Source organism: Tyto alba, unplaced genomic scaffold (genome assembly GCF_018691265.1).
Source record: "Tyto alba isolate M040663 unplaced genomic scaffold, T.alba_DEE_v4.0 Super-Scaffold_2, whole genome shotgun sequence".
NCBI lineage: Eukaryota > Metazoa > Chordata > Aves > Strigiformes > Tytonidae > Tyto > Tyto alba.
This window is the reverse complement of record NW_024881282.1, coordinates 23,760,684-23,783,677: the sequence shown is the minus strand read 5'-3', so window position 1 is coordinate 23,783,677 and position 22,994 is coordinate 23,760,684. Positions and strand designations below refer to the sequence as shown.

Below are 22,994 nucleotides of genomic sequence, written 5' to 3'. Positions count from 1 at the left end.
ATTTTTAAAAAAACGTTTAGCTTTGTATCATTTGCATTGTGAAATAATCTATTAGGATGATGGCTCCATCGTAGCACCCATAACCTGGCTTTGTGCTGTAGTTAGTCCTTTAACTGGTACAGCAATGTTTTGAAGTTTCAATTAATGTTTGAGGGTATTTTGATCTATTGGAGGAAGTTGTTTGCCTGACTGGAGAAAGATTGTAATGAAACTCGGTAATAATTTTGTGAGGAGTACTTATTTTTAGATTGATCTTGGGTTTTGATTCATCAGTGCTTTCATTGTGGAGAATGTATTTTTTCTCTGTACTTTCATAAAAAGTAAAGCGCTTTTTGATATGTTGAGTAGGAGAAGAGAATGATTAACTCTACAGGCATTGAGACTGGTGTTTCTACATACGTGTCAAATGCAGCATGTGTATTTAATCTCACTTTCAATTGCTCTATTTGACTGTTAGACCTGGCCGAATAATACAATCTAATGAATAATGTTGTTAAGTAGTTTCATTAGGTTGTTGCACGTATGCAATGATTTTTCTCATGCTGTTTTAGGACTCTGAGTATTTTGGTTTTAGCCCTAGTAATACTTACTTATGGTTAAAATACAGTACCTGAATGTATGAATGTTAATATATGATCTGTTTATTAATTTCATTAATAAATTTTTAGCTTGTTTTCATTGTAGCTTTTTACTTTTTCTAGGAGTGACTAGGGTCTGTTGTTTAGTTTTGGGCTTCCACCAAACGTAAGCTTGTGTATACAGCCTAACAGATGGTGTGGTAAAAGGTGTTTGCTTGTGTGTGTGTGTGTGTGCTCTAGAATGATTAAGTAGACATTCTTCTTGCTTTTTAGCATGGACTGGCTTTGAAAAAGCTCCAGTAGAGATTCCAGTTCTCTTATCAGTTAGAATTCATTACTTGATGCTGTTAAGATTTTTAAAGCTACCTAATGCCTCCATTTTCTGTTTTGTCTCCCTTCGCCTCCTCCCCCCCTCCAGCTTTTCTTGGTAAGTTAACTTATATTTGGGGACAGACTTTTTAATAGGGCCTGTAGCGGTAGGACAAAGGATAACAGTTTTAAACTAAAAGAGGGTAGATTCAAACTAGATGTAAGGAAGACATTTTTTCTGACAACTGTGGTAAAACACACTGGAACAGGTTACCTAGGGAGGTGGTAGGTGTCCCACCCCTGGAAGTGTTTGAGACAGGGCTCTGAGCAACCTGATGTTGTTGAAGATGTCCCTGCTCATTGCAGGGAGGTTGGACTAGCTGACCTTTAAAGGTCCCTTCCAACCCAAACCATTCTATGATTTCAGGTATTTTCTATATACTGTTAAGTACCACAGTATAATTTACTGGCATCCCTCTTTTTTTTCCTCCCCGACATTCAAGCTGAATAAAGGAATGGGCCAAAGAAAGAATCCAGACCTGAGTTTTCCCATGGGCTTGAGAAAAAAAGTTTTCGTGTTGGCAAAGAAAAGAAAATGAGGTTTTTCATCTTACAATACAATAGAACTTCATCTGGCCTAAACAAAACCATCCTAAACTAATAATTACTACATGGTGCAAACTCCAGAGGCATCAGGAATTGGTTTGGGTGTTCCAGATGTGGACTGGTAATGACTTTGGGATCTAGTTAGACTGCTATTTGTTCAAGCATTGTTTTCTCTGACATGTTGTATCAGTTTGACTAGATTTGGCTTAGAATTAACTAACAATGTATGAGCGCATGGCTTACTCCTGGGTTTATTGACTTCCATCTTTACCTTATTTAACTCTTTTTCTCAACATAGGAAGAGCAGAAGGGTTTTCTCATAAAATTTTTGAAGGCGCTTTGGTTCAGTGAAGTGAACATATATATCTGAATTAGCTTTCTGAATCAGGGTGTCCTTTGTTTTCAAGCATAATTTGCCAACTTTGCGATTACATTGACAGTAAAGACTAAAACAGTTTAAGTATTAATTAATTTTAATTTATTACAGTACTTCTAAAAGGCATATCTGGAATGGGCACTTTCCGTGTCTGAAGCCTCTTGGCATGTAGTGTAACAGGAAAAAAACCTCTTTTTCTGTTAACATGTTCAGCTATGGAGGAGAAAAATTAAACAGTACAGTCTCCCCTCAGCCCCCGAGGTGAACTCTAAAATGAGTGTTGTTTAAGGCTTGATATATATATATATTGTTTTAAAGGAGTAACATAACTGTACCAGGAATTATTATCTGGAAAATAATTACAAATGTTGGAGAAATAATATACAATGCATATATTTAGAAGATTGTACTTGGGCTGAGAACATATGCTATTCATGTGTGTCTTCTAAAAATATTTTCACATGCAAATTACACACCCGTTGGCTGCTTACTTCTAACCAGATTGCTGCTGCATGGTGGTCCCTGAGAAACTGAATATGGAGTGGGAGGTACCAACTGAAAATTTTTGCTCTAAAGGTTTTGTTTCTCAGGTTTTATGTTTCCTTGACTTTACTTCTTCTTTTTCCAAAAGCTAACAAAAAAACATTAAAATTTAAACTTGCAAAGGGCCATTTTGGAAATGTAAGAAGAATAAGATAAATAGTTATATGTATAAATCTTTTTTTCTGTTTAATGCTTAAATACAATATTCATGTTCTTTTGTTAAATATATACCACAAGAAAACTTCATCACAATAATCTCAATTTTGGTAATTTTTGTGCATATAAAGTCCAGATTACTGTGATGGCAAACTTTCTTGCATTTCATAACTATTTTTAAGTCCACAGTCTACTAACATTACTGATTTAATGTATACATGTAGTACATTGTAGTATTTTAACCAAAGAGAAGATCTTTTTTAAGACAGAGGTTGTAAAATCAGGAGTTAAAACATGAGGCCAGGGTCTTTTCTGTCAGCTGCTACCTGTTTAAACCCTTTTTTTTCTGGAGTAAAAACCTCTTATAAGATATTTTTATGACTTTTTTTTTTTTTTCTTCCCTATACTTTTGAAAATAAGTGCTACATTGTTTCCCTACTATGGTGTCTGTAAGCCTTTGCAGAGCCAGAGAAATCTGGTCACTGTTTTGAGCTAAAGGTAAATTCTTTTCTCTTGGTTCTTAAGAGTAGCTCCTATGTTGTCATCTTTAACAGGAGCATATTCTTTGCTCCATAGCAAAGAGAGAAACTGAACACTTTTGGCCTGATACAGTGTTCTCAGGAATCGTTGCAAAGATTTCCATTTCGGAATTGCAGCTGGCCTTCAAAATACTTTTTCTTAATTTTCATTCTATTCTTTCAGTTATTTTACCCCCCTGTCCTACAGCTTGTATGCTTCTGACTCTATTCCAGTAGAGAACAATAGCCAAAGCTTAGTAGCTTTTGTGTTTGCAGAAATTATTTATTTTCAGGAATATTTCTAGTGGGAAACTATCAAGGATTAAATGTTACCTCAGAAACCTGTGTAAAATGGGTGATGTTTGGTATGATCATTGTCACTGTGTTATGCACTTGTGTCCTTAGGATGCTTCCAGTAGTTAGGTTACATTCCTGTGGCATCATGGTGTAAGATCGCTACTCTTAGTGCAGGCCAGCATAAATAGAAAATACATTTTGATGTGGATGGAAGAAATTGAATGGGACCCAGCATGAGGTAATATAACAATAGTCAAACAAAATTCATGTCTTTGTAAGGGCAAAGATCTTGGCTAGCTTGGTTATGATGGTAAGGGCTTTAAAAACTGATGTGAAAGTTTTATTGTGTATTGGTTACATGATGTACAAAATAAAAACAATCAGAACAAGCAAAGTGTTTTGAAATTAGGTGAACAAATCATAGAATAGTGTTTGATGCCCAAATATGATGTGTTGGTTTCTGGTCTCATACTGCTTTTTCTTTAATTGGTGTTGCTCTTTAAAGGCAGGTTATATTTAACTCTCCTTTTTGTTTGGCCTTTATACTGGCTTTCTATCCTTCTGCAAGAAAGTCTGAGATTTCTAAGGTGTGTGGGGTTTTCTTATTTTGCTTTGTGTTTTTTTTTTTTTTTCTTAGTTGTGATTATAGTAGTAAGTGATTGACTTGTGGCATTCAAAGGCATTTTATCAGTAAGGTAATTCATTTTATCAGTAAGGTAATTTTGAGAATGGTGATTTGCAGCAATAGCAGCTGAAGGCAGTGTTTTATAGGACTTAGGAAAATTCAGATAATGTAAAATGTGCTGTTTCTCTTTTGTGTGTATTTATAAAAGGGAAATCAACTCCAAATTCTCTCTATGCAAGTATGCAGTATTTGATATGACATGACTCTTTAACAAAGTATTTAATTGTTTCATTCTGTTTTCAAAGTAGCTTTGAAGGCTAGCTGTTTTGGTTTTTTTGAAAATAAGTGATAATCAAGCATATTAATTAAAGTCAAACCCTTGTGACTCTTGGAAAAAGTTTCTAAATATCTTGCCTGCAGAACTTGGTTCAGATGTTAGCAGAACAAAGAATATTAACACCCTTGCTGTCAAAGAAATTAACTGGTTCTTGTTTCACTCTACAACATGCCCTATGATATTCTTCATGTATTCCAGTTTCTGGTACTTTCAAAAGGAAGGAATCTCTTCAGGTAAACTGATTCTGTGCTGGTAAGATAGCAATCCATACTGAGAAAGATGGAGTAATGATATATTTTGTGAAAAGTTTAAAAGTGACAGATTATCCATTCTTACTTATCTAGTTAAACTTATACTGGCATATTGTTACCTATCCATTAGAGACTTTTCTCTCTGGTACTTAAAGACACTTAAGCTAAATTTTATCACCATTATCTTGTGCTCCTTTTCTTGTTTAGTCTTGGATTTTTTTGCTTTCTACAATCCCATTTAGGAAAACATCCTGTGTAAGGCTGCTAGTACTGTTATAGCCACTGACACTATGTGTGAGCAGAGGCTCCAGTTGCTGGCATCTCTCTCTGGTGAGGGCTATATAAATGCAAAGAAAGACTAATGCTAATGAAGGGTTTAAAAATACCTGTCCCATCTCCTCTTTATTGAATTGCCAGCATATTGCATACTTCCCTGATTTTGCACACAATTGCATGAGTCTAGATAGCTTGTTAAACTTGATGGGACTAATTCTGTGTGAACTCGAAGCCTTTGCAAAATCTTTCCCGTTTTTCATGGGCTTATCCTTTGGTGTTTGGTTTTTCTTAATGCCTGAAAACGTAGTACCAGGCTTGGTGTTGATGTATATTTCTGAAACAACTAGTAAATCTGATGGTATGAATTAATTCCTTAGTTACAGTTAATCAAATAAAATATTTGTCTTTATTAAGTGTAGAACATGGATATTTTTATATGTCAGTTTTTATTTTGTGGTAGTGCTGAAAGGCCACATCATGATTGAGTTTTGTTATGCTGGTTGTTGTAAGAATACATGTGGTTCTTCACCCTCAAAAAACAAACAGTTTGGGCCTGGAGACCATTATCCTTCTCAAAATAAATAAATGTTTAAAAAAAAAAAATCCCCAAATTGTTTGTAGAGCATTTTTCTATAATTCTTATGCCTAAGTCTGTGTTGGCGGGGGATGTGGGGAGTAGACGGCAGGAATGATGGTGGTGACAAAAAAAATATTACCTTTTTTACCCTGGAGCTGAAAATATCAATAGTTCAACTTCTAGCTGAAACCGAATATAACTACCTTCTTGTTTGCTGATGTAAATTTACCACCTCTCTCGTTCCCATGTGTTGCAACTTAACTGGCCTGTTAAATGCATTTAATTGTCTGCCCTCTTCCCTGTCAATCTCTCAACCTTTCTTTATGCTTTAAAATTAGAGATTGTATGTTCCAAAGCTGTGATAATGTTCAGTAATTGTTCTACATAACACATAATTTCTACCTTTGCCTTTAGAACAGAAGGGAATGGCTGTAATTGTCCTTTTCAGTCTAATAGTGCTTTTTCCTTACATCAGAAATGTTATTAACTAGCTACACTGGTAATTTTCACATAACCTGTGGTGTGTTAGTGCACAAGTTTTTGAGGTGTCCTGATCTCACGTCATCTGCATACTGAGGTCATTCTCTGTATATAATACAGTATAATTGACATTCACAAGTTTTTTCTTTTTGCTCTTTTCTTGTTTGTTTTCTAGTCAAAGTTGTCAGGAAAGTAGCTTCACACCTTGGGCAAAACCCAGAATCACCTACCTGCTTTTTATATGGCAGCAGCACCTAACAAGGCTTGGGCATATCTGTCTTTGTAAGCTACCATGAGAGCTTCTCCTTGAAATTTGTTCACTCTTCCCTCAGACAAGGTGCCAGGACAGTGACTTGTTACTTGGTAGTCAGGTATTGAACTTTCTGTCTCAACTAGAATGCCAAACACCCTACCACTATACAAGGTTACCACAAACATGGAAATGCAGTTAGTTTTGTTGCAAACGAGTATTCTTTAGTAAAATTTTGTTTTCTAAAATACAAAAGCAATATAGTTTGGTATTAAAAGGGAACTTAAATATTTAGTAGAATCAATTGTTCAGCTTTTAATTAGAAAAATATTAAAGGTTTCTTGACAGAACTATAAAATAAAGATATTTAAGGTGGAAATTCTGCTGGTGAAGATATTCTTTCAGTTTGGGGATCTGTCTGATCTCTCATTTTTGGCTTTAGAATTGCTTGCTTGATTCCTGCCTCTTGGTGCTTCCTACCTACATCTTTCAAACATGTTCCTTTCATGATTGTGTGGTTGATGCATGTGCACCGTCACGTGAACTGCCTTCTGCCACCTATATGCTGGTGGGAGAGTTTGCTGAGAGGTCCAAATTCAACTATTTTTTGTGGATAATTAAGAGTCAAATTCTTGGAGTACCCTGTACTGTAAGAGCTAGTATATCAGGTCAAATAGGGACAGGCCCTCTGTGCAACCTAGCAGACTGTAGTGGCTGTTAATGAATGCTTGGGGAAAGCATGTAAATAGTGTCTTGAATGGTAGCATTCAAAAGGCTTCCAGTGTATTTTTTTAAAATACTGGTGTTTAAAAATGCCTTTCCAACAGGCCTAAGACCAAAGTTATCAAAGCTGCTAAAGTCAATTTCTTTCTATATATCCTGCTGTTGTTTATTTCTTGTTACTGTTACTTAAATAGCATTTTTATGGTTTACAGTAAAGCATCCACAGTAAAGAAAAATGACCATGAAATCCTAATAAATTAACAAAGTAAATAAAGTATTAGGTTCTCTTTCAGTTGTTTTAAACAGACCTAATTTTAGTTAAGTTTTATTAATAGCAGAAGTTAATTACAATAACAGGTAATAAATGTTTAAATAAAATCATTCTTTAGAAGATGAGTTCTTCTTCTCTCTTTGGTTAGTGTGGCAGAGTTCACATATCACCACACAGCACAGATGAACTGCTACTGTTTCATGCTTCAGAACAGAGGAATGTCACTGAACTAATTTAAGGCAAATTTATTCTCTAATTCAGCTTGTGTTGTTGGGTAATCATGGTTTTAGAAAACATATCAACTTTTTTCTTTTTATGTTTGGATTGTTTCAGTGATTTTTTTTTTTTGTTTGTTTTGTTATTATTAGCAATGCTGTACCATATTAAATCACTTCTTCATGCATGAAAGAAAGGTGTAAACTTAAGGATCTCCATTTTGGATTTGTATTCATCAGAGCTAAATTGGAAGAACAAAATAAAACTGTAGTACTTAAGGAGAGGTTCCAAAACTTTGCTGAAGTTCAGTCACTGGCATTGATGATTAAAGGACTGTTGATGCCAATTGCATTAATTTCTCTGGTTTTGTAGGTATCTCTCAGAGCAGGAGCTCTATCCTATATTCACCAACCTGTGAAACACCTGCAACCAGGACCCAACTCTGTGCTTCCTGCCTCACGTACTGGTTTATCACCCCCCACTTCACTACATTCTATTCTTATATATCACAATCTACTCATGCACATGCGCTGGTTTTGGCTGGGATAGAGTTAATTTTCTTCATAGTAGCTAGTATAGGGCTGTGTTTCGGCTTTGTGCTGGGAACAGTGTTGATAATTCAGGGATGTTTTCCTTCTTGCTGAGCAGCGCTCACACAGCGTCAAGGCCTTTTTTGCTTCTCCTGCCGCCCCGCCGGCCGGTGGGCTGGGGCTGCACAAGCAGTTGGGAGGGGACACAGCCGGGACAGCTGACCCCAACTGACCAAAGGGATATCCCGTGCCATGTGGTGTCACGCTCAGCATATAAAGCTGGGGGGAGGAGGAGGAGCTGGGAGGACACTCGGAGCGATGGCGTTTGTCCCCCCAAGTAACTGTTACAAGTGATGTGGCCCCGCTGTCCTGGAGATGGCTGAGCCCCTGCCTGCCAATGGGAAGTGGTGAATGAATTCCTCGTTTTGCTTTGTTTGCATGCATGGCTTTTGCTTTACCTATTAAACTGTCTTTATCTCAACCCATGAGTTTTCTTACTTTTACTCTTCTGACTCTCTCCCCCCGTCCCACTAGAAGGGAGTGAGTGAGCGGCTGGGTGGGGCTGAGCTGCTGGCTGGGATTAAACCACAACAGTCCCACAGGCCCACTTCAGAAGTTGCTCTCAAAACAGTACCTGCCCAAAAGACATTGCAAGTGAAATGGAAGTGTGATACTGGTTACAGGTGTAGCTGGGAAGTACTATAATGTGCCATGTTTAGGAGTAATGTACGGCAAGTAACTGGTCCCACAAACCCTTCTGCAGATAAGTAATCCTATCAAAGGCAGTTGAGTGCATTTGATTAAGGATTACATGAGATTAGTGGTCTGCAAGGTTAAGAGTACGACCTATATCATTAACAAGTATTCACATATTAATGTAGCTTTGAACAGGAGGTTGAACTAGATGACCTCTGAGGCCTGTTCCAACTAGAATGATCTTATGATTATCACACTTGTATTATGCAAAAAGATATCTCACTTCTAAAAAACATATTAATTGAATAAGATAAGCTCTAGCAAATCACTGCAGTTATTTTACCTGTTGCATAATGTTGTAGCATGGAGTTACAATTTTGACCCAAGTTGAAGATTGAAAACAGTAAGAGATGCACACATGCCTTTTTGTGTATTACATCAAATTCATTGTATACAGTTTTATATCAGATAGAATTCTTTGTATAGGAATTCCTTCCTAGCATACAGTTGACTCTCTGGTTCTAGTTCTGGAACTAGTCCAGAGCAGAGTGCCTGAATACTTGATGGTTTATGTGCAGCTGGGCTGTGTGAATGGACTTATCTTACCCTGCCTAATTCAGGTACCACTAGCACTGAGACAATGGTAACAAAGCCATCACTGCAGGTTAGCAGTCTAAGAAAGGCTCGAGGCCCTAAAAACTTTCCAAAGCAAGGACCCAGAATGTAAGAGGGCATTCTTATGTTTAGAAAATAAACAAAGAAACCCATCACCATGCCCCAAAAAATCCCCACTGTTAAAATATACTGTGTAGATTCTGAATATGTGTAGATGTCGAGGCACAACTGGTTGAGTTTAATAAACAGTACATGTTAAGTGACTATTAAGCTGAACAGTTTTTATCATTATTTAATAAATTGTATTTTGATTAACTGTAGTATGATCCTTCTCATTAATATGTGCAGGGAATTCATACAAATTCCTTTCCTGTGGGTAAAATTTGTACGTACTGATAGCTCTTCAACTGTTCTCATTTAGAATTGTTAATTATTTACTCTTCAGCAAGAAGTTGGTGATGAGGGAGGAAATCTCAAAATTGCAGGCTGTAAAAGGCCAATCACTTTCACATGCGTGTGACTAGAAATGTTTTTATATAACATTTAACCCTTCCAAATATGTGAATTAACCACAGCAACATAATACAGTTGTCATGTCTTGTTGGTAGCAGCATATTTCATGAAAATACTTGGTTGTTTGTGTATGCTTTTATTTAAAAAGAAAAGGAGGATGATAACATAGTAAGTAATGTGTTAAGGACTTGTCAGGCCTCCTGGACCTTTAGGGTGTATAGAAAGCAAATAAAAGGCATAAGAAGCACTAGGAAGGAGCAGAGTGATTTCTTTTTATGCTACTCTTCACCACAGAGATGTTGAGGACTTTTTATTCTTTTCAAATAATGTTGATGGGACATTATCTGATTATCTGTTTAGAGAATTAAAAGACTGAATTCTAGAATAAAGTGCTAGGGACCCCTAAGTCATGAGGACTCAATGAGATTCATTCATTCAGTGGTTCTAAAGGATGAAGGGGCTGATCTGGGAAGAAGAGTGCATCTCATTAGGGTGAGAGGCTGTGCTGGGAGACCAGAAGCTATCAAGTGTTGTACCTACTGTACTTTTAAACTGAACACAAGGAGCAGATCTGGAACTTGCAGACCAAGGACTTGTATTTTAACGCCACGTAAGGAGATTTGAATAGTAAATGGATAGTCAAGTAGTTCTCTGAGCACAAGATCTAACAGTGCCTAGTTTCCTATGTGGTTGTATCTTAGAGGTAATGAAAAGTACCAGCTGCAGCTGGGGCATTTATAAGGTGTGTTTCTTATGTATGTGTCTGTTCTCTAGTTACATGGGCATATGCTGCAGCCTCTCCTTCAGTTTGTGGGTCAACCTGCCCAGTATGTGGAATTCTGAAATCTCTGAATTCTTATTAAACTGTAACGGAACTGTTTCAAACCAGGTAGTGGATTCAAGAGTTAGAAAGGGTCAGGCATAACCTTGTCAGACACTTTAAACAGCATTAATTTCTTCTGCCTTTAGCAGTCTGAACAGTGATCTAGGTTGGTTCTGTTGTTAGTGGAAAAGAGAGATGCACCCACGTACATATTCATATACTCATGTGCCATGTGTAGTTCATCCCACCTGCTTAAATTTGCAACGTGTGGCCTCTGGTAGGAAAGTGTAACCCAAGCAATTTTGGTGTGGCCCTACAAGCACCAATTTTTGGTGCAATTGTGGGGACAGTGAACTGTGACGCAGAGATGGAAATGAAAGATAAAGCAGTCCAAGAATATCCTATACTGCTTTCAGTGGCAAAGCTGGGATCTATCTACCTTGTAATTTACACTTGGGTGACAACAGTAGTTTCTGAAGTGCTGACATTTGTAGCTGCAATTAGCTATGTGCTCTTGTTTTCTCATTTTCCCTCCTGTTGTATTAACACAGTCATTTGTGTCGTCATGCAGTGACTTGGATCAGAAAATTGATCCTAACTTTAAGTGAAGTTTATGGCAAGCAGCAATTTTGAACCCAAGTTAGTTCCTCAATATGGTGTAGCGAGTGGCTCCACCAGCAGATCCCTCTGCACAAATGAGGTTGTGGCACAAGGATGAGAATAAACAGCAAGAGGGTTACCTCTGTTTGAACTGGCACTTTTATCAAAATAGATGTTCATCAAATTATGCCTCTAGAATCTGTCTTAGAAGTAATTAATCTTGTCTTCAAATAAGCATCCAAAATAGAATGCTATACACATTCTCTAAAATCAGAGAAAGTTGAAAGGAATTTGCGGGAAATCTTCTAAGGCTGGATATTTTAGCATAACAATGGTAGATGTCATTCAGTATTTGCAGTTAAAAAGTAATTCACACTGGAAGGAATAACTTGAACTACTTGAAGATAATTCTTAATTACAAGTAAGTGTTCTGCAAATATACATGTATCATTATAGATGCCCTGGTGAAAACTTATTTGCAATGTGCCCACTGTAAAAGAAACAGCTGTAAAAATTATTGATATGGGGCTCCACAGTAGCATTACATGGAAGTTCTTTACCTGGGTATTTCTGCTCAAATGAACTGTCCTTCCAGTTTAGTTAATTCATTTATCAACTTACTTTATCAATCAGTGCATATACATATCCTCCATGCGTTTTTAAATACTACTGATAAATAACAAGTTCTTGAAAACTAAGTAAAGTCTTTCCAGTAAGTTTACACAAAATAAAGACACTGTATTTTTTGCTTTCAGTTCAATTTCTTCAGATTATCTGTAAATTTTCAATAATGGCAATACATTCATTCTACCATTTGGAGGAGCCTGTGCCACAGAATAATGATCTGAAGAAAGCTCACTTATTTGCAAGGAAGAGCCTTCATTTGGGAAACAGTACCGATGCAGCCAAGAGGTGCTTTGTCAAGTTCAGGTAAGTACTTTTTCTTTGTTATTTTTAAAATAATATTTATTTGGTTTTGGTAGGCTGGTATTTTGTTTAAATTAGCATACATGCAGGGTCATGTCAGAACCTGGCAGCCTTTGTGTTGGTCATTTGACACGTAAAGGATCTTGAAATGAAAAGGCACATGCAGTAGCATGCATACTTACAAGATGCATGGAGGGAAATTGTTGTCTAGAAAATTTATTATCTCTGAAGTAGCTGTTGAGGATGGAGATTATGATGATCGTAATGACACAATGCCCCTTCTGCTAAGAGTTCTTTTTCAGAGTTTTCTTATGTGTTTATTTTCCGAATTCAGTATTTTGCTAAGCCAGAGTTGTTGTTCTGGATGTAAGTGTTAATTACTAAGTCTCAAATTATTGAGGGGAAAGGAACAGGAAGCCACTGTCAGGCTTTCACAACTTGGAATAACTTCAAATTTTCTATTTAAAAAAAAAAAAAAAAAATCAATCAGCTTTTGAATCTTCTGCCAGTCAGAATTTTTTTCCTAAAATGGATCTTCAAATCTTGGCATGGTAACACTGGATCAGGATTTAGTTTTAGATGAATGGTTATTGTACGTTGTGTTTATTTTTTTCTAGACATCCAATTATTTTTCTAACATAATAATGCCTTCACAGCAGAAGTTGGTTTACAGTTATTTTCTGCATGCGAACTGTACGCAATGTATGTTCAATAAGAAGTGTTAGCAGCAGAGTAATAAAATAATTATTAATATTTAAACAGGTACTTGAGTTTCTTTTCCTGTGTTCTCATTGCAAACTGCAGGGGTTCTCTCACTAGTTATGGGTTTGGTGTTCCAACCAGTAGTCAAACACATGGTAATTTGAGAAAAAGCCCAAACAACCAGATTGCTTCATATCAGAAAGGCAGAGTACAGTTTGTCAGCTTTTTCAGTGGTGCATGCAAATCTATAACCTTTTAATGATACCTGTCTACTTTGTTGCTAATACATGTATGAATTGAGAAGCCTTAACCATACCATTTGTCTTGCTAAAAATCCTACAGAATGAAAAGTATGAGATTTAAAAAATTTAATACTATTGTATCTTTTGGGTCCAGAAACAGTGGCTCCTGTTCTGCATGTTTTTGTGCACGTGCTTAACTTTTTATCAATGCCATCCTGGTATGGTACTGATGCCTAAGAACTTCAGTGATATAGAAAACCCAGTACTTTTTTTGTGTAAGCCTTTACTTTAGTCCCCTTATACTTAGAGAAAACATGAAAATATTGTTTGAAATAAATGCTTTATAAATGTAACAGATAACTAAGAATCAGAAACGCTTTTGAACTGTTAAGGTACTCTAAATCAGGATAGTTCTAATGAAAAGGAGGACGTTGCTTCAGTGAAGTTCCAAAAGTTGGAACACATTTCAATGAAATCATCACAACAGAGAATTTATTCTGGAGATACTTCTTAAATTTTCTGGTTTTATTTTGAAGTATGAACACTATGAATAGTGTCTACCAGATACCAATTTTAAAATGCTTTTTTATAAATGTTACAGAATTATAAAATTTGAGAGCTTTCATGAATCTGACTTTATTTTTAACATGTTTAAAGAACAATATTCTTAAGCGTATTAGGTTTTCTTGTTGGTGAGAATGGATTCTGGCTGTACGTGAAGTCAAACTTTTATTAAACACACTTCCACAGAAGCCAAAGTAGGACAAGAGTAGAACATAAAACAAGTTCAGTATTATTCAGTATGGATATTGAGAGCAGTGAGTGTATTTTTCTTCTTAATCTTTCAGCAGAACTATTATTGTTTCTAGCACAATCTCCTGTACATGGACAAAATCGGGTTTTCCTCAAAGAACAGAGTTCTGTATCTGAAGAGTAAGAAGGTAAGGTATTTGAGGTTATAACATTTCATCGAGCGGTTAAAAGTAATTTCAATTACTTGTAATACACACGAATCTACAAAAATACTTGATTTATCATGCATCTAGAAGTCTCAAATGGTTTATATCAGTTTCTGTTTGTTGGGTTTTTTGTCCTTTTTATCTCATGGGTGGAATTTCTGAAAATACTCAGCTCTGCTTTCTAAATGTGTTTTCCGTGAAATCAATGAGCTGACCTGAGTGGGAATAAAGGTTGGTTTATCTTTAGTGAGACAAAGTTAAGTCATCACTAAGTGATTTTGAAATCCTATCCTTGAAATACTGGGTCCTTGACATTCAGTGGGATGAGAATCTCAGAACAGACTGACTACTGGGGACTCCCAAGCTACAGTTCAGGTAAATAAATTCTTTGGAGGAGGAACTCAAAGGTTTCTTCTTTTTTAAATTATGGTAATTAAGTAGCAAAGGGTACAACTTAAACTATAAATATTTTCCACTTAACATTTACATTTAAAATAGATTTGCCTATATTTGTGAGAGAATTTGTTAGTTACAGTTTGAGCATTATATAGTTATCTAACATTTCAGCAGTACTGTTTCTAAAGAGGACTTCTTCACTGGCACAGAACATGAATGTCTAGTTCTATTCCCAGCCACATTTTTATCTTGTTTTCCAACATGTAGCTATGAGTGTGTAGCTAGTTCAGCTACTGCAATTTCCATTTTGCAAAGACAGAGATGTCTTTTGGTAATGCATGCATAATTTAGAAGTAACAGCTTCTATATTAGAATAAGTGTTAGGGGCTCTGTTCAGATCATGGGATTAACATGGTTTGTTTCCTGCTCCAGCTGGGTCCCACTTTCTCCAGGGAGAGGATAGCTCAGTTGTCTGTCTTGCAACAGCTCAAAGTAGTTTGTAACCTAGAGCCTTAAAGTCACCCGGAAGTTGTGCTGCTTTACATTATTTCTGCTCTTGGAAAGGACAGTGGTGCAGCAGGTACTGCTGCCTCAGTAACGGAGGCAGGAAACTGGGAGAGGAACAGGGTGCACAATGGGAACAGGAACTGTTATGGCCATCTCCAGTAATCTGTCCTAGTTTATCACCCAGGGTCCTCTTTCACTCTCTGTTTTGGGGGAGAGGGAGAAGAAAAGGTAGAAAATAGTTCTGTAATTGGTAGAAAAAAGAGCAAGAATCCTGTTTAAAAAACAAAAAGTTTTTCTTCTGCATGATAGTGTTTCAAAGAGAAAACATTAAAGCTTTGGGGATTTTTTTTTTTTTTTAAGACTTACACAATTTCTATTATAGACTTACTTCCTTGCCTTCTTCAAAACCAGAAAGACACTGTAAAAGATCAGTATTTGAGATCAGTAATAAAAATGGAGAGTATTTTAAGAGAAAAGATTACAGCAAATCAAAGAAACACATGTATTACCTTTTTAAAATATTTAACTTCTATGAACCATTAACATCAACATTTAGGGTTTTCTATGTTCAGTTCTATAGGCAATATAGACTGTGAGAAAAACAGGTGCATCTGAAGTAGATCATCTGGTTTAAGAAAGTAAGCAACTATTCCTGCCAAGCAATTGGTTAAACAAAAATATTAAAATACAAGTGTTTTCATAGTAGCTCTCTAATTAATTTAAGTACGTGGAAGAAATATCCCATGCTTGTAGTAAGTTGCATGTTTCTTCAGGGGTGATGAAAAATGCAGATTTTTTTTTTTTGCCCTAGACAATTCAGTAATCCCTGTAATTCTTGTCACAGGTATACTACACAATTGTGGGCAAACTTCTGCACCTCTTGACTTTGTAAAGTTATGTAAAATCTAAGCAACAGTTACTAAGAGTTCTTAATAATAATAAAAAAAAAATCACATAGAAGACAGCACATTCAATCTCAGAGAAGTGACGTGTTTTAAGAGACACTCCGTATCACTATAGGTAAGTATGTGCCATTAGCACTATAAATTGGAAGCACAGTATCTGAGCAATATAAGAGTACACGTACCTCTTTTTGTGCTGAACACATTGATGTATTAGTATTATGGAATATCTCTGTTCCGTTCCTCTTTGGAACACAATTAGCTTCCTCTCCACTGTCTCAGAGAGACATACTTAACTTGTTCTTGGAGCTTGTGATCCAAGAATGTCTGAGAGATGGTTCGTTGGCTGTGAGAGCTGATGTACAGCTTACCTTAGGGCTTAACGACGATAGCAAGGCTGGATACCACCCAACACACTATGTCAGTTTTGTTGACCAGCATCACGACATTCTTTTGAGACCAGGCCCAGAAATTTGTTGTCCTGATAATCAACATCCAGCTTAAATACTCTCCTCATGGATCCCACCATTTTAATGTTGTCACATTGAGCTGGTTGGTTACATTTTTGAAGAAGGAGCCTCTTCTGCCTTATCTGCAATACAGCTATGCAAGCTTCAGGGTCTTCCAAGAGAGGATGTCTCATTCCTGACATGCTCACTAAGAAGAGGTGCTGAAGACTGTAGCACCTTGAAGATTAACTTCATTATCTTACTGAGGAATGAGTAATTGTGTATGTTGTGGAATACCATCTTACAGTATACAAATACTGTACTAGGTATCAAATGAGGACTGCAGTCATTACATCAGAGAGAGATAGTCAGTGACCTGAATTTCATTTTATGTAGCACTGTGAATACAGCAGTGATTTAGAGACCCGGCTTTGGGGCTCCAGATACTTCGAAAGGACAGTGGTTCAGTTGAAGACACCCTTAAACTAAGGGGCAAAGTATTTCAGTTTGTAGATGGATGAAGTGCCCTCTGCTTTGGTTTAAATTAAGACCATGGTTGGAGACTTATCTTTTTGCTAAGTTCTACCAGCTGTTTGCATGACTGCTTCCAGAAATTATTTACTCTCTCTCTCATTGATGAACATGACTGTAATTCTTTAAGCAGTGTCTGTCTTGGCATAGCCTTCTGCTGCTAAACACCAGGTGAGGGTATTTACTTTAGAGTCTGACCTGTCTCTGCTACTGCTTCTTCTCTCCTCCATTTTTAGAGACTGTGTCTTTCATTGCCACTTGCTGTGGACTAACTTCCTACTGGATCATTTAATCCTGAAGACATCGGTCATATATGTTCCCACCCTCTAACCTTGTTTATCTGACTATCCTTCACATAACAAAGGGTAATGAATTGAGTCTTACACCTCTTAGGGGCACAGCGCGGGCAGAAGAGGCAAGTGCTGTGTGGAGCAAATTTCCTAGCCATGTTTTATTTAGCAGAATATATATATCCAAGATTAATCTCACCTTAGTAATAAAGAAAGGTGGAGCTCTGAGGATTGGAAAGAGAATCTTGGCTAAGGGATCTGGGGGAAAAAGCTTTAGAATCTCTAGGAAAAAAGAATGATTTTCCTCATTTTTTCCCCCTGAGCCTATTGAAAAAAATAGCCCACCATCACAAAAATTTTGTGTATGTCAAAATGAGCAGTGAAGTTGATTTAAACATAACTTAATTGTATTGTATCCTTCAAAAAGCTTTCTGTAAGTAACAAATATTTTAGATGAAGTTACTTTATTACAGAATTTCATAGCATTGAAAAATTACAATTCCTATTTATAATAGACTACATTTACTGGCAGATCCTTAAAGTGCTCTGTTAACTATTTGTAATGAGATAATCTTTCTATATAGAGATGTCCTGTTTGTTTGACAAGATTTTCTGTGTAAGTATGCCCTACCCCTTTATAAGACAGGATGCTACTATTACAAGGATTGTATTATTGATTTTTATTTTCAATTTTTTTGTTCTTCCTGAGGCTGACCAACTAGTAAACAAAAAAAGCATTTTTTAAATACCTCAGTTTGCAACACAGATCCATCCCTAAGATTAGAACAAGTTTAAGTTATTAAAAAAAAAAAAACAAAACCTTTTTTTTTAAATAACTGATATCAGTACTTTCTATGTGCTAGCTAGGTTACAGTTGATACAGTTCGTAACGAAGCACATACAGTTCACCTTTGATAAGCAAGTTACTATTGTAGATATTTCACTTTATCCAAAGATTTCTGGGAGCAGGGTTCTCACTTTGGGGGGAGAGGGAGATAGGGAGACAAAAATATGCGTATACGCATTTATCTTGATTCTGTTTTGGAAGCTGTTGTAAAACAAGTCATAAGTAAGGAGGAAAATACATTCTTGTTTTATCAGGTGATTCTAGTGTCTTAACTCAGTTGTCTGGGAGACACCATTCATAGTGTCCTAAGGGGAACACACTCGTTAAAACATTTTATTATTTTTTAGCTCTATTCTCCTTTAAGGAATACTTGGTGAAGTAACTAAAGTTCATTCCTTTAGAAGCAAAAAAGTTGTTTGTTTTTTTTTTTTTTAACAGCACAGCCTGAAATTGCAGATGCTGTTTCAAACAACCAAATAAAGTATAGACAGTGGTGGAAGTACTATTGTGCAGCTGAACTAGAGGGATTTTGCTGGGTAACTACTTGCCTGTTATTGTCTTTGGCAAGTCAGAGATAATTTCCAAAACTGTAGTCTGGCTGAGGAGAAGTAATTGCATTTATGTGTATTTTTCAAGCCAAAACACACATTGTTTTTACTACTGTTTTTACTAAGATTCATAATTATCACAGCATTGTCGCTGAAAAAAAAAAAAAATTTAAAAGAAAAAGTATTATGAAAAGAGTGACACCTGAGTGGCACACAGAAAACCCTTGTCAGCTGAACTCCTGACAGAATCTGGCAGAAACTCAAAGTCTGTTTTTTCTCTAGTAATTCCATTGACATTTCAAAGGTTGACGATGTTCTGGGAATTACACAGGAGGGATTATTTTTTAAGTTAAGAATTAGTACTCTAAAGCCTTGCCTGCACCAGGAATATTGCAACTATCTTGCAATAGGTAAAGAGACTATATCTGAGACACTAAGTTCTCTATCAGACATTTTGCTACCTTATCTGTACTAGCGTAACTAAAGTATCTTTCCCCATAGCGTGAATAAAGCTGTTTCAGTATAAAACTATATATTAAGAGCCTATTTCTGCATAGAAAGAAACAACCTAGGAGGGCTGTCCCAATTCCAGAAATTGTTTTTAATTATATTGCAGTTACTGTGCCTGCATAAACTATTTGTATTGGAGACCTTATACCAGAAGAAAGTGACCTCATTCTGGTTTATTTGCCCTTATCCATAGAGCCCCATAAAAAGTTACACCAATTCAGTTTCATAGGTTTGATTTGCCTTTGTGGGCAAACTTGCACTGACTTACCTCCATCTATGCTAGAGGATATAAATGATGAGTGTTTTGACAATAAAAATGCATCCTCCTGTCTAATATAAACCTAATCTATTCAGTTAATACTAGAATAAGTACATTTTACTGTGAATGGTTAGAATATTTTCATTTGGCTGCATGCACCAGAGCCTCTAGAGCAACTGTCCCCACCCCAAATCCTAGCTTAACTCTCTTGTTCAGTATGAAACACAATGTTTTACATACTCTGATCAAGCTTTCAACTGCTGTTTTAATGGATCGGTGTCTTGCCTCGCTTTTCTGCTGTGTAAATGAATCGTGTCAAGTATGTGTTACCTAAGAAACAATTAAGAAAGTTGAAGTCAGAATATCAGAATTTGGATCACTTGTGAATAAGGATGATCTGCATGTGCTCCTTCCATAAAGAACATGTTGAACAGATTCAGATGATTTTTGTTTTAAAGCTACAGGTGAGGGAGAGACCTTGATCCCATATTAAAAGGTGGGGAGGGGATCATGATGGGGACAAGACTGAAAATCAGTATAACCCTTCTGCTCTAAGCCTGGGAGCAGTAAAGAAAGGACCTAGTCAGAGACTAACTAGCAGGAACAGAAAGCCAAAAGCCCAGGGACCTTTGACCATTCAGAGAACAGTGACTGGATTAAATGAGCCGTTCTCTGTCCTATGCTCATGGGCTGTTTGTTCCACCCTCTTTCTGTCCATTTTGCCTCTTTACATCTGCTTCAATCCTGCTTACTTCATGTTTCACCTCACCCAGTCTGCCCTCCTTACTCTGTATCTCCTTCCATTTTCTTTCCAAGCAAAAGCCACCCCCAAAATAGAGCTACTGTTACATTTACTACAATCATGCTGTTTGTGCTGCGTGTGAACTTTCCCCCCATGCTGCCTTATCTGTTTAGACTGTCGTTTTTTATATGATCGGGGGAACTTTTACTGTTCTGTTTATGCGCTGTCCAGCATAATGGAACTTCAGTTTTCATTAGTCCTTAGAAGACCCTAAATATGATTAAGAATAATATTCTTTCTACCTGCTTTTTTTATAAGAAATCACTTCTAGGCAAATGACTACCTCTAATGAGATGAAGTATATGAGATTTAACAGGGTAAGACGAACTTTGCTCTTGCAGTTTTTCTATAGGTGAACTAGTGATTTAAAAGTACAATAACTGTAGTTATATTACAGTCCAGCATAATATGATGAGCGTTTCAAAATGAATTTTATATTGACTGTGTTTGCATTGCATTTGCAGTGCTTTGTAAATTGTTGGTTTGTTTTCCATGTTTTACAGCTTTTAAATTTGCTTTCTAGAAACCATTTTGGTAGGTGCGAGTTGCTTGTCAGAAATCCATTCTGAAGCTTAAGTGCAAAATGAGCAGGATACTAATGATGGATATGAATGGATATCTTAAGGATAACAATGGCTATGGCATCTTCAAAAGCAGTGGCATTCTGGTAAGAATTTGCATGTAATTTATGAAACAGTACATGGTAGTTCTCAGTAAAATGGTTTTTTCTATCTCTCTGAAGATGTGTCTGTTTCATTAAAATTTTCTTCTGAAATGTGAAAAGTAGAAGGATTGCTCTATATCGTGCAGTATTTTAAATTCTGAAACAGTGTACAACAACTTTAGTTTACTTAGCAGTGATCTCTGAAATAAAAAGATACTTTAACTGTTCTTATATGCAAGAAAAGTAGTTAGTGGCCATGGATGGCTTCCTGTTTGTGAGCCTGTTTCTCTGAACATTTAGAACTGAATATTTTTGAACTGTCATTTAAAAAAACAGCTTTTTTTTTTCCACTCAGAGTATACTTAGAGTATGTTATAACTAACCTCTTGTGGCATATTTCATCACTACTCGTGTAACTGTTCTAACAGGCACTGCCTCCAACTTTGCAGGAGAAACAAAACACTTATGTAATTATTGACAAATTAATGACAAATTAATCACAGCTGGAAACTTTTAATCCTTGTATAGGTTTAAAAAAAAAAAAAAAGTAGAAGAACAGCAGCATGCTAAGTTACTACACTAGTACTACTTTGTTGGAAGTTTCATACTATATAAATAATGTACACAATTAGAAAATGCAAGCAGAAACACCAGTGGAAGTTTTACTGTAACTACAGTATAGTAGAAGTGGTTCCTTTAAATTTAGTCTTTGAAATAGCTTAGGCCAACAACTCCTTAAGCAAAAATTCTTGTTTTCACCAAAAGTAATTATGTTCTTATCTGTGTACATACTGACTTCTTGAAATTCACAAAGAATTTGTGCCTCCCTTTTAGCTCCTACACTTTGAATCCCACTGGTGTTTGGTATTGCAGTGGAATTGTTCTGGTAATAGCTGGCAGTTCTCAAAACTTTTTCTTAAGGGTATTTTGAGGTCCTGGGTATGTATATACTACGTAAAAAAGAGCAGCACAGAGACTGAGTGTTTTTCTGATGAACTAGTTTCATAGCTGAGGTAGCTGCTCCAGCAGCATGCTACTTCCAGTGAAATTAGGGGTTTGACACACCTCAAGAATTCTTAATTTTCCCATGCCATGCTGAAAGCTGTGGTGGCTCAGGAAGCTGATTCCCAAGCAGATTAGGCATTAATCAGACGGATAATGTTGGTCAGAGGGGTGGTGGTTAATGTCTGAGAGTAGTAACAGCGTTTGCTCCACTGCGTGCCTGTCAGAGGCCTTAGCCCCCTTGAGAGGCAAGGATAGGGAGCTCAGACTCATCGCTGTGCTAACACGGATACCTCCTACGGGCACCCGATGAGAGCAGCAAGACTGTAGTGTGTCTTGGTGGGGAGGAGTACCAGCCTAGCTGACAGAATCCAGCTGCACTGTACTCAGTTGCACCATAACTTAACAGGTACCTAAGGCAGCATTAATTAAACCAGAATATCCTCACGAAGGTACTGGGAGAGGAAGTACAGAGAGTGACTAGTAGATGAACTCCTGAGAGGTCTGCGGCCAGACTCCAAAGGCCCCCTAAAAGTGTACAAGTTAGACCTGAAAAGATTAATGTAAGCAGTCTCCTCATTTGAAATTAGATTGGTATGGAAGTGACTATTAGTGACTTCTATTTCATATCCCTTTCTGCAACATTCAGCTTTTCGTTTTTGCTTTCTAGGTGGGTGGGAGATAAAATCTGGCCCTCAAAGTGCTATGCACTCATTCCAGTGCCAAAATGCAAAACACAAATCAGCAACTGTAAACTGTAATGTAAAGGCATACTAGATTCTTCTAGCTGCAGTGGACAAGTATGCATGCTAGATATATGGATACAAGCTTAGATATCTGCTTAGATATATTTACAAGTGGTTTTTTTAAACTGCTGTGATTCTGTAGGCTATCGCGGTAACTTGGGATGAGGAAGTTAGGCTGCTCATAACTTTTTTTGCCAGGCTAATCTTTCACTCTGGTCCATTGCATGGCAAGTGTTTTGTTATTTATTTGATCTGTTTGTATTTTAAACCAACTTTTCGGAAGGGGGGAGGGGAGGAGTGAGCTCTTAGTTTTAAAACCCCTCAACTTCTGAAGGACGGTATCAGTGAAGAAAAAACTAGTTTGCAATTTCCATGTCATAGAGGTATCTTATCTGTAGTTGCAGCAGTTATAAAAATCTAGCCTGGCGTGTCTTTTTCTGTTGACCTTTTCTAAGGTGACTGTACTGACTGGTATTGCTTCAAATAAACACAGTTAAAAGAAGTGATTGACTTGTAAAAGAGTGGACTGTCATTTAGTGTTTAAT

At 36.7% G+C, this 22,994-nt stretch overlaps 1 protein-coding gene and 1 long non-coding RNA gene across 7 annotated transcripts in view; one reads left to right on the top strand and one right to left on the bottom strand.

Moving 5' to 3' along the window:
- USPL1 (ubiquitin specific peptidase like 1) overlaps nucleotides 1–19,553 on the bottom strand; it is a 38,936-nt gene extending 19,383 nt beyond the window's left edge. Inside the window, exon 1 of the mRNA XM_032982798.2 lies at nucleotides 19,476–19,553. The gene's annotated coding sequence lies outside the window, so the exon portion shown is untranslated. The remainder of the gene's footprint in view (nucleotides 1–19,475) is intronic.
- The window catches only part of LOC116959113, a 36,517-nt gene that overhangs the window by 828 nt on the left and 12,695 nt on the right, over nucleotides 1–22,994 (top strand). For 2 of the 6 annotated variants that reach the window (XR_004405643.2, XR_004405649.2), the window contains exons 2-6: nucleotides 6,105–6,300; nucleotides 11,922–12,096; nucleotides 13,886–13,978; nucleotides 15,744–15,919; nucleotides 20,561–20,704. This is a non-coding gene — a long non-coding RNA (uncharacterized LOC116959113). Of the gene's footprint in view, nucleotides 1–6,104; nucleotides 6,301–11,921; nucleotides 12,097–13,885; nucleotides 13,979–15,743; nucleotides 15,920–20,540; nucleotides 20,705–22,994 lie in introns of all 6 variants that reach the window. The other 4 variants (XR_004405645.2, XR_004405647.2, XR_004405646.2 and 1 more) reach the window with 4 other exon arrangements.